Here is a 12,480-nt window from a genome sequence, read left to right as displayed (position 1 = left end):
GGCTTTCTTTGTGATCCATCCTCTCTTGGCATTGTTTTTCCATCTTTCTATTTTAAGACAGTAAAATAGATTATTAGAGCATCATTTCATCATACATTAAGTACAGTGTTTCTCTGTCACCACAGTGAATGTAATAAATTATAGACCAGTGCCTAGCATACATTAAATCTTCTGCAAATATACTATTGAAGGATTTTTTAATTATATATTTATAACCTTTTTGAATTTGCCAATTCAAGGCAACATCTCTCTATTGAAAAGGGATGCAGAATTAGAGGCAAACAGGTCTCTCGCTTTGCATTTTGTCTTTTTCTTTCATTGTCTTTTGCTTTTTGGTCTATTTAAAGGCATTAAAGCAGAAAATTAGGGCCTGATTCCATAATACCCTAAGTACAGTGTTTCATTGTCACCACCATGAATGTCATAAATTAAATGGAGACTATCCCCTGCCAATTTACTGTTGAAGGTTCTTTAAACATTAAATCATGTACTTTCATTTATAGCCAAAATGAAAAGAAATGCATGGGCAAATCTTTCCAACATTAGAGGCAAACAGGTCTCTCTCATTGCATTTCCTATTGTTCTGTCATTGCTTTGCTCTTTTCCGTCTATTTAAAGACATTAAAGTAGGTTATTAGAGCATAATTTCGTCATAAACTAAAGACCAGCTTCCTGCGTGAAGAACATCCCCTGCATATTTCCTATTAAAGGTTCTTGTTACTCATCTGTCTCCTCTGGGTGATATTATCTAACCCTCCTCAGCTACATGTGTTCACAATTCTTAAGCATTATAAATCTTCTTGCCGAGCTGTCATGAGTGTCTTGAAAGCATTAAAATGCCTGTTGTTTGACCAAATGGAAAGAGAGTCGATTCAAACAATACTTCACTCTTCCTGTCTCCGAGTTCACAGAAGTTAATGCGTTTGGCAGTAGCAGATGCCGTCCTCCCTTCTGAGTTTGGTGAGAGAATGTCACCCAAGTCTAATCAAATTATGGCTGTTATAGCAAATGTCAAACCTTCACTTTAAATTTAAGCCCCTCCGCTGACGGTTCGTGCACTTTTTTTCCCCGTTTTGTTGTGATAAAGCAGAGATAAGATCTCAATGAAGGCATGTATAGGAGCTCTTTGATAATGTTCAGTGGTGGAAGAAGTATTCAGATCCTTCATGGAAGTAAAATTTCAAATACCACACTGTGTAAAATACTCCACTAAAGTACTCATAGTGTAGTAAAATGTTCCCAGTCAGTGTATGTTCAATTTTACTGCTGTAGATGTTTAAAGTTGTCCTCATTTTATGTTGGGAAGTTTGATCTCCAGCAATGCATCATACTCTTTAAGAACCTTAAATGTTTGTAGCGTCTCTGTCCTGTGAGAACCACGTATCTCTAAAAAGTTTTTTAAAAACTTGTCACGGAGTCAGAAAAACAGCCCTGTTTTCAGCTTAGTGACGATGCGTTTTCCAGCTGATCCAAGAGGCTTTTTAAAGACTTTATTTAGCTTAAGAAGAAATGGAATTTTCGCCACACATAAAGGAACTCTTCATCCTTAGGTTTATCATAAACATTTAACATCAGCACATCTGGAGATTTCACTGGACTGGAATGGGACAAAAAACTGTCATCTGAAAAGTACCTAAGGCTGTCAGACAAATAAATACAGTACAAGATTTGCCTCTGAGAGATGTAGATGTGTAGATGAAGATTTAGTACAGCACGTGTGTTAATGTATTTTGTTACATTCCACCACATTAGTTATGGATCATATGGGTGTGTGCGTGCGTGTGTGTGCGTGCGCCAGTCAGTCCTTGTGACCTCTTAATATCGCATCACATGTCTGATCTTATTCTTGTCTGCCATCTGAACTCCTGTCATGTGCTCCTTTTGCCAATCTGTCACACTTAATCTTAGCGGAAAGGAAAACTTAAAGAGGAGAGCCTCCAGTGCCCCGGGAACGCTTGGGGTTGGGGTAGAGAAAAAAGGGAGCGAAGAAACAAAAGAAGAAGGAGTAGAAGAAAATCACAACGGCGTTGCATTTCAGCGGCATGAATGGCATCAATGATTCGCTGAGGGGGATAAATGGGGTGAGAGAAAGATGAGAGAACAATGTGTCTGTTGTTCTTTAATCTGGAGTAAATCATCTGTCTCTCTCTCTGTCAGGTGTTGAGCTCGGCTCTCATCACACAATGCTTCAAGGGTTTACCCGGTACAGTGCTGTCCTAATGATTTAGTCAGGTCTCTGCCTTCATCTCATCTTCCTTTTCAGCAGCAGTGGAAGAAGTATTCAGACCTCTACTTTCAGTAAAATATACCACAGTGTAAATATACTGGCACATATAAAAGTCCTGCACTCAAAAGTAAAAGTTGCTTCTGACATAAAGTAGCATCAAATGAAAATACTCTAGTAAAGTACCTCATATGGGTTCTTTATTGCTTAGTACTTGATGAAATGTTGGTGTTACTTTCCACCACTGGTTCTGTGTCTGGTCGGCCTGATTTCATGAGATCAAGACTTCTTAGTGACACGCTTGTTAACCCTGATCTTGTCCTCAGGTCAAATTTGACCCATTTTCAGTTTTTTTTATCACAAAAAATGGGCGTTCGAAATAAGCTGAAAATGCCAACATTAGACATATCAAATAACTTTGGGAAAAACATTTTTAAAATGCACCCACAGCATTAAAAAACAATGACAAAAAGGTCGGAAAAAAGCGATAACTTTTTTTCATGGTTGACGGGAGGACAACACAAGGGTTAAATTGATGATGATGGTGATTTTTTTTTTTAGCTGATATTTGAAGTCTAATCAACGTCCACGTTTTTCCTGTGGAGAAAACATTCATGACAACAACCATTTCTCCCTAACTTGTCATTTTGATTTGTGTCCTTGGAAGATCATGAGTCAAACATGTTCAGATTTAGGTTATTGTTTCAAATAATCAGTTCCCCGATGCAAACCCTGAGCTCGCTTTGTGTTTCCATCTGCCAGATGGGACAGCTGCTCTGGATGCAGCTGAGCTTCGCTTCTTCTCTGGGTGAAAAGTTCAAGTGCCAAAAATACATGTGGCTTCCTGAAGTTTATTAGCTTGTATTTCTGAAAAGTTTAGGTATTTTACCAAACATATTTTCTCCCAATTATAAGCTGAAAAGAAAATATAATGATAATGTGTTAGCTAGAATGTCAAGTTATGAGCTCATAAAGTTTTCTTTACACAGTCAAATTGAGTTTGCATGAGTGTGATTAATGACAGTTATGAACCAGAACACATGGACATATTTTCCCGGTGATATTGCTGCAACCAGTATGTTTCCAAATGAGCAGCTGAAATCTGTTTTAGATTTGATTTCAGTCAAAGGAATTTGGGATTTAACATTGTGGGAAATATGTTTGTTTGCTTTTTGCCGAGGAATAGATTAGACGATTAACACCACTCTTTAACTGTACTTTAATTGGGAAGCTACAGCCAGTTAGCATAGCTTAGCATAATGACTATAAACAAGGGGACACAGCTAGCTTGGCCCTGTCAAAAAAAAAGGAATAATTCACTTCAAGCTCACAAATATGTTTTGTTAATACAAAATCTGCTCCCAGCCAAGAAATACTCTCACTCATAATCCTATGTGGGTTTTAGATTGTATGTACGTATTAATAAAAAATATGTATAACAACTTTATTGATCTTTAGAGATGCTGGTAGATTTTGTAACATTTGGACAGAGCCAGGCTAGCTATTTCCCCTTGTTTTCAGTCTCTATGCTAAGCTAACTGGCTGCTGACTACAGCTTAAGTAGTAGCAATACCACAGTGTACAACCGTGTACTCTAGCGAAAGTCCTGCATTCAGAACATACATAAAATATAAAAAGTTCTCGCTGTGGAGAATAGCCCATTAAGAATCATATATTACTAGATTATACGTGTTGATGCACTCTTGAAAACATCACTTCAGTTATGCAGCTGTAAAGGAGGAACTCTCTTCACATACTTCTGGATAGCTTGTGAATTCAACCGCTGGGATTCAGTATCAAATATCAATCAAAGATGTATCTTCTATAATAATAAATCATAATTTATTTGTTGATTATACTTTGTATTGTTATTAATCTGATTTGCTAAAGGAAGTTATTAAACACGTAGTAAAGTACAAGTATAGAATCAGGAAATGAAAATACCATATTAAAGTACAAGTACCTCTAAATTGTACTTAATCTAAATCTGCTTACCGGAAATTACTTCCCAATACTGGTTAAGACAGTGGTATCGAGAGGTATTTTCTAAAGCGTCAAGCTACTGCTTTAATGCAGAATATTTACATCTGCTCATGAAGAAGCGTTTTAACATCGGAATTGAACTGCAGAAAAGTCATATTACTGTATTCTTTTCCTCAACGATGTCATTTCACCACTTGACAAGGAGATGAATTTAGAAACACCCTCAGTGTTTCTCCGTTGACAGCTCAATTAAATGTTTTACGAGAAGAGGTGAAGTTATGGACTTCTACAGTAACTGAGAACATGTGGCAGGATGTAGAGCTGTTCTGTGTTTGACCCGAGCGGTTGGCATCAGCTTTAATATGTCATATTAAACCCAAAGTGCTGTCGACAGAACAGCATTGACCCTCTTGTACCACCCAACTGAGGCCATTTTCAACCTAGCTTTTATTGAATTTTTATGACATGATTTTCCTTCCTAAGAATTTTCTTTCCCTTGGCATCAAAAATGGCCATATTTTCAACATTTTGTGACCAGACAAGGGAGGGTTCATGAGAAGTCAGTCAGGTCAGACAGAAACCATATTCTTATCTGTATCACTGAAAGTGCTCATATAATACTCATTTTCAGGTTCATAATTGTATTTAGAAGTTATATCAGAGTAGGTTTATGTGGTTTAATTTTCAAGAAACACCATGTATTTATTGTACTGCACATTGCTGCAGCTCCTGTGTTGAGCTCTTTGTTTTAGCTTCAGAGTGAGACATCTCACTTCTGTTCCATCTTTGTTGGGAGTTGCACATCCGCAGTACCTAGGGAAGGACTACTAGCCAGTCAGAAGCAGAGTATGAAGGTGTGCTACGCTAGCAGCTAGGCAAGCATTATAACGTGTGTTACAAAGTGAAGCACGTTCGTCACAGCAGTAAAGGCTGGACTACAACAGAGCTGTTGGGGGGGGGTCACTTTGTAAACCTATAACATTCACAAAAAAGATATATAGCACAATAAAGGGAAGGGAAAAAAGACAAAAGGTATTAAATGAGCATTTTATTGTCATGTGAGAACTCTTGTTGTTGTGCCCAACACTTAGTCGATTGGCTGCAGCAGCTCAGCCAGTCACGCGTCATTCATCACGTAGATGGATACTTTGGAAGGTTGTTCTGCATTAACTGTATTAATAGTCTGGATCAACAGAAGTACATTGCCAGGATAAGCCAGAGAAGCGGCTTTGCCCCTTTGCAAAAAGAAAAATCTCCTTGTTAGCAAGTGAACGTTACACGCTAATAATGGCAGGTTTTGACAAAAATGTGGATCAGCCCCACAGGGCAGGCCTGCTTGGTTCTTTTGGTGAATGATTGTAAAGATTTACAAAGATTTTGTTTAGGCGTTTACTATCTAACTGCAACGTTTTGGGGCAGATTGCTGTGATTTTACGAAGTACTTTAAAACTGGTAAAAGCAACTTCTGTTGTCAGATAAATGTAGTTGGAGAAGTATAAAGTAGCATTAAATGGATATTAGGGCTGCACGGTATGTATATTGTGTCAGTTGATATTGCGATGACAATTAAAAAAACAATATATTGTACAGCTCTAATGGATAAGTAAAGTAGAAAATATACCTCAATATTGTACTTAACGTGAGTAAAAGTTACATTCCGCTACTTTAAAGCAGGTGTGCTTTGAAATGTGTGTGGCTAGTTAAGGACTGTGTGTGTTAGCCTCTCCTGTGTGGGCGTCGATACATCGGCCTCATGTTGCTGAAGAACACTTCACAGAACTCCATCAAAGAGAAAACAGAAGAACAGAAGAGCAGAGAGGGAGAACCGAGCGGGGGGAGGCATCAAAGGCCGATTCTTCCCACTGTTTCCACATGCTGCAACATCCCAGTGGTAACGGCTGACAAGCCCCTCCATAAACAGCCTGCTCAGATCCTGCCAGCAGGATGCACCCATTGTAAAGCATTTTACTCCCCCGGCTTTGTTTATTGAAGTGGTGCCTGGACAGCAGGGCAGCATGAAGGGGGACAGAGTCAATATAGAGAGGGAGAGCACAGGAATTAAGAAGGTTTAACTGTACAGGCCACAGCTTTATTGTTCAGGTTCACTCTTACCGCTCTCATGGTGTGATTTTCAGAGAGAAATAGCTCTTAAAACCCACTGTACACTACCTGCTCAGCAGCAAACAGCTGTCTAGTGAAGGTAGTGGAGCTTTTAGTAAGAGAGAGACAGATATTTCCCTTAAAACAGCTAAAAGAGAGACTGAGGAAACTGCTGGATGTGTAAATACGTAATTATTTGCTAAAACATTCACCGTATAAAAACTTGAAAGTGAGGATGTGTCAATGTTGTGCCTCTTAATGGCTACAGATTTAACAGATGCGTGTGCTTCCTCATCTCTTCCTGCCGTTTTTGTCCTCTATCTGAATAATCTTTTTTTAATGTTACTTCTTTGCAAGCAACACAGCTAAAAGACTTGAGAGATTTGGGGGTAAATATTTGCTGTGAGGCTTGCCAATGATCTCCACAACAAGACATATAATGTCTTGTTGCCAGAGAGCAGAGAGACGTCTTTTCCAGATGTCTCTTCAATGAGTGTAAATAGCACGGAAGTCTGTGCTTCATTTCACCACCAGCGTGAGGGAAAGGTGTGACTTGACTTAAACTCTTCTTCCTTTGTTCACATCAAAGGTGTTATTCAGAAAATGTGTTTTCCAGTTTTGAGCTATACCTCTGCTCGGTGTGTCAACAGGTTCTGCTCTCAGGTTTGTTTTCTTGTCTTTACCTCCTCTTCCGTTGTGTTTCCTTCTTTTGTCAGGGCTTGCTCCGTGTCTTTGTTTTGCCTCAGGATGAGTGGTTGAGCAAGAGGAAGAGGACAGTGGTGAAAGTAGACTAGAGTCCTATACTTGAGTACACATTCAAGGGACTTGTACGTTACTTGAGTTTTTCCATTTTGTTCAACTTTATATTTCTGTTCCACTACCTGTCAGAGGCAAATATTGTACTGTTTACACCTCTACATTTGTCCGACAACTTTTCCCTACTTTTTAAGCCAAATAAAGTCTCAAAAAGATTCTTGGATCATCTGAAAAAGTCATAGACACAAAGCTGAAAACAGGAATGTTTTTTTAAAGCTACACTACGTTCTTCTCACAAGACAGTTACACTTCAAATATATAATGATCATTAAGAATATTACGCATTGCTGTAGAAACTACTCAACATCATACTGTATAACAGAGTAAAAATGAGGAAAAGTAGGACTCCGTACTTTAGTATTAAAGGATCTGAAGCTCATAAACAAGGAAGAAAAAGTGAGAAACAAAAACATTCCACTTCTCATATTTTTTACTTTTCTTTAAAAAGATCCAAAATGGAGTCTTTCACCAGTCCGTGTGTGTGTGTGTGTGTGTGTGTTTGTGTGTGTGTGTGTCCCTGCCGCTCTTCAGAGATCAAAACTGTGAACATGACAGACCGGGTTGCATTCCTCTCAGGTGATGACAGCGATAATCCACAGGCAGTCTTGATTCAGCCGAGCATAGATGATAAGGTTGGAGTGACACACTGACACACACATTACCTGAAACCCTCCCATTCGCCTTCAGGCCCTGTGTTGGAAAAAAAATGTGGGTCATGGGTGAAGATTACAAAGACACGCACACATGAACACACACGTGCACACGTCTAAAGCTCTAATCCTCCCTGTCAGACTTTCTGACAACATGATGGACAGATAGAGGGAGGGGGGGGGAGTAGCGTTCAATGTTAAGTGGCAGGGTGACAGCAAAATGACAGTCCTTAGGCAACACATACACACACACACACACACACACACACACACACACACACAGCAATGGGAAAATAATAATCAGCCAATCCGGTCAACGCTACACACCCTTTCCTGGTAGCTTCTCATCAGAGGACACTTACAGAAATGAAGAAAAACATCACAACAACCAAGTAATTCATAGTTGTTTCTTATGTAAATTAAATATTTTTGTAAGTTACACCAAAGAGCCTTTTTGGGAAAAGAATACATACATGGTAAAAAAGAAAAAGAGAAAGCTTTTGACATACTTAGCCATGATATCAGAATAAAGAGATAGTAGTAAAATATTGGCTCACTAAATCAAAATTATCAAATACAAATTTAAAATGGTAAGCCAAACTTCTTTTTTTCAATATTTTTTTAGGCTTTTACGGTCTTTAATCGACAGGACAGCTCGAAAAGAGGAAAGAGGGGGAATGACATGCAGCAAAGGGCTGCAAGTCGGATAAAGAACCCGGGCCTTTCCCAGGGACTCTGCTACGTAAGGGGGCACACGCTACTGGGTGAGCTAGAGGTCGCCCCAGTAAGCCACACTTCTGACTTACGTAGTCTAAATGATGTGACGGTTTTAACTTGGTAGCTCATAATCCTGACTTGGCAAATCAACATTTTGACTTCTCTTTAATTTAATAAATCAAAATATTGACTTAAAGGGATACTTTGGTTTATATTAATCCAACTCTGCATCATCTTTTGCACCAGAGCACAGGGAGCAGAGCAGCGAAGGTCTGCCAATCTCAGCAGACCTTCACTCAGCTGGGAGCTCTGTGTGCTGCGGCCATGGAGGGAAGCCACCCGTTCTTCTGCACTCACTGCCCACACTGTCATGACACAGAGCTGGATTTAAGTCAGCAAAACATGTACAGTATATAACAATACTTTTCAAGTTCAACTTTTGTCCATTTATTCCCTTTACTGGCAGAAACAGGCTCCTATGTACACCTAAGAATTCTTCAAACAATGTATTTGGGGGATGACTGTTGTCTTCATCCTACTGTGAGTCATTTCCTAAAACCAGTAGCCAACTGGGAAAGATAAAACCTTCAACGATTCCAGTAAAGCACCAGTGTCGAGCGTCACAGCTCTCTAATAACTTGTGTACTCACCACATGGGCTGATGGTTCCAGAGGCAACGCCCTCATCTGTTACTCTGTTGGAAAGATGGCTGCTGCTCTGATGCAGGTGAGAATACACGTTTATAAAAGAAGACTGTATCTCTGGATGGAACAAATGGTGCCTCGGTTCGTGGGACAAACATAGAAATGGCTTTGATTTATCCACAGCTCATAACTTTGGCAGCAACAATAAGTTTCCTACTCGCTTACAATCTTTTCTTTTTTCCCCTCAATTATGCAAATAAAACAAAAATGGAAGTGACATCATGTTTTTCTATTTCATGTTGACAGCACAATGTTTCAATTTCAGTTGTAAAATTATTGTCAGGACAGAAAGTAATCAGGAAAGGAACAATTTAAATAAAAACACACACACACAAACACACACACACACACAAACACACAAACATACTTACAACCGTCTCTCTTGTATCTTGCCTCCCCGCCTCCCATCTCCGCTTCTCTTCCTGCCAAATCATTTCCACCAAATCCATTTTGATACAGCATCACAGCGCCCCACAAAGTCAAGATAATCCTTGACAATTTTATCATGCACCCCCCTTTTATGTAGTTTGTGCTCTCTCTGCTTGCCTGTCTTGTTTGCTGATAAAATCTGACTGCCGATGCGAGTCTTGGCGCATCACACATCAAAAAGGGTCCGTTTTCACCCCCGGAGGATGACAAAGTGTCAAAATATTACTCCTCTGTGTGTGCTCTGGGTGGCAGACTAATTTAAAAACTTAATTTCATGATTGTAGCCATTTACATAGTTCTAGGATGACTGTAATGTCTGGATCCCCCTCCTATTGCGATTTATTAAATTATAAAAAAGATAATATAAGATAAAAGATAAAGGTTTGTTTCACAGTGAAACAGCAGCTCAAAAGCAAACACAGGATGGAGTAGATATTTTACAAAGGTTTGGGGTCATTAACTAACTGTGGAAGCCCATTTCAGCCAAGAAAATAAAAAATAAGACCGAAAATTATAAGAAAATGAATTAAATGTAAGATATGATTTTGATTTAATTAAAGTGATTGTGTTGTATGGAGGATCTGAGGTTATGAAACATCTTTACATTACAAAAAATTATAAAAGCATCAATAAATAGGTCAAATTAAAAATGTGTTTAAATAACATACAACTGTCAATAACTACAGAACTAATTATTTCTTAAAAGAGAAATAACTGTAATTGGAAGAGCATTGTTTTTTTGTCATTTTCTTTTTTTTCTATTAGTTTTTCTTTTAATTTTACCATCATGTGACATGGTACTCACCATTGTAAAAACGTGGTAAACAATGCAAATTTGGGATATAATCAGATCTCTGATTGGCTATAGAAGTCAAAACCTTTGATTTACTATCTCATAATTCTGACTTGACCATGTGTATTTTATATTTTTACCATACATCAACTATTTTCTTTTTATTTTCCTGGTGGATGTGGGCTTCCATAAGTAATATATGAGGAATATTACAGTTGGACTCTTTGATGAAACATTCCTTTCCGTCATGTTGTCCACATAATGTTATTAAGCCCATGTCAGTGCGTGAAGAACCTTGAACTGTGTGACTTCTGTCGCACTACTGTAATCCTTTGAAATGGGCAAAAGATTTACACAACAATAAATGTCCTTGCTCAAGCTTTTAAAAATACATGTGAGTGTCCAGATAGACTGTAACAGACTGAGACTGTAACAGACTGTGACAAGGCTTACAGTAAGAGACGACATAAAGGAAGAAAAACATGTGGCCACTCAGCCTCAGTTATGACATTCTGACGTGATGATTAATCTCATCTGTCCATGTTGATACAGAAAAAGGCCATTTATCTAAGAAAATATTGGGTTTCTTTTCGGTTGGGACACTGTTTTTCCAATGTTTGGGGCTTTCCTTTAATAAGAAAGAAATCCTTTCCAACTGGTTAATGTGGAATGAACAGCCCTGGCTAGGCAATGGTTTTGATTTTAACAGCAGCAAGCACAAACACTATAAATTTACAGTCACAAGAGAGAGTTTTTTAATAGGCACTCGACTTTGCAAAGGCCATAACTCTCTGTCTTACTTTCTTTCTCTGAAAGGCCTCCCACTGTCTGCTGAGGTAGCTGAGGCAGCTGGCAGTGCTCAGTACTCAGCCTGACAAGGTGCTTTGAAATACCAATCACTGAGTTTACACAACGGGGAGAGCTTGTAAATGTGTCGAGTGGGGAAATATACAATGCCATACTTTCTTCTTTTTTTCTGGTAAAAGGAGAGTTATGGTCTCAGCAGTGTGTATACCTTACAGGTGATATAATATATGCTCAGTCCTGTTCTGAAACCCATTTATCATGGATGACAGCAAAGGAAAGTGCTTTTAGTTCTGTTATCGTCGTGACAATCTGCGGTAACCTCTCGCCAACACCACCCACATATATTCTGAAATGCACATAGATACATGAGACATGAGAAAACTGAGGCTGGATGTGGCGCTGTGAGTAATTTACAGCACCATTTGGTGGGAAGTGAGGAGAAAATTTGCACTTTTACCTATAAATAACACCTTAGTCTTAGTGTTTTCACCACGTGTCGGGCATATCATTTTGAGATTATTTTTTTTAGCTTATTCCCATGGTTACATACATAATATAATGCTAAAAGATTGAGGCTAAAGCTACATATCCTTGGCAAGAGAGGACAAATATGTATCCCCAAAAAACTTTTGTAATGCTTCTCTTTCTAGTCAGCAACTTTACATTATTTCTGCTGAAAGGTTGCTTTGAGTTTTTTCCAGCTAGTAAATTGAAAACCTTGTCGTCAAACTAGACTTGCTAGCAGATTTAGTTAAAAAATGTAACCTTGTGAGTTGGTTGATATCTCTGGCTGTCTTTTTCTTCTCCAAATGAGAACCCCATGAAAGACACTTAGCATTATATCATGTACATAGCCATTAAGTGCATTTTTAAAAGAATAAGGCTGAACCTACACTGCAACTGAGATGGTATGTAGTGAGTTAGCTTTCAGTTTTACAAGTGAAAAGGCTTTGAGGATGAGGACAAATGGGTTTGGCAAACTGAATTATATCTTGGGTAAGGAGTTTAGCGGAAAACTCCTTCTGAATCCAATACAAAGGAAAGATACTGATGGTCCTCTAAACGGCAAAATAGCATCTTGGTTCCTACACAGTGGGGTGGGGAATACTTCACAGTGGAACACATGCTAGATGGCCATAAAATACCACAAAATAGTTTTATGCAAAGCCAGTAATGCTCCTTGGCGCTGGCAGTAAGACTAGGTAACTTCTAGCAAGCTAGTTAGCCAGGCATGCTAACATTTATGTTGCTAGGACA

The sequence above is a fragment of the Etheostoma cragini genome, chromosome 16, assembly GCF_013103735.1.
Source record: "Etheostoma cragini isolate CJK2018 chromosome 16, CSU_Ecrag_1.0, whole genome shotgun sequence".
Lineage (NCBI taxonomy): Eukaryota > Metazoa > Chordata > Actinopteri > Perciformes > Percidae > Etheostoma > Etheostoma cragini.
This window is presented reverse-complemented; position numbering follows the sequence as displayed.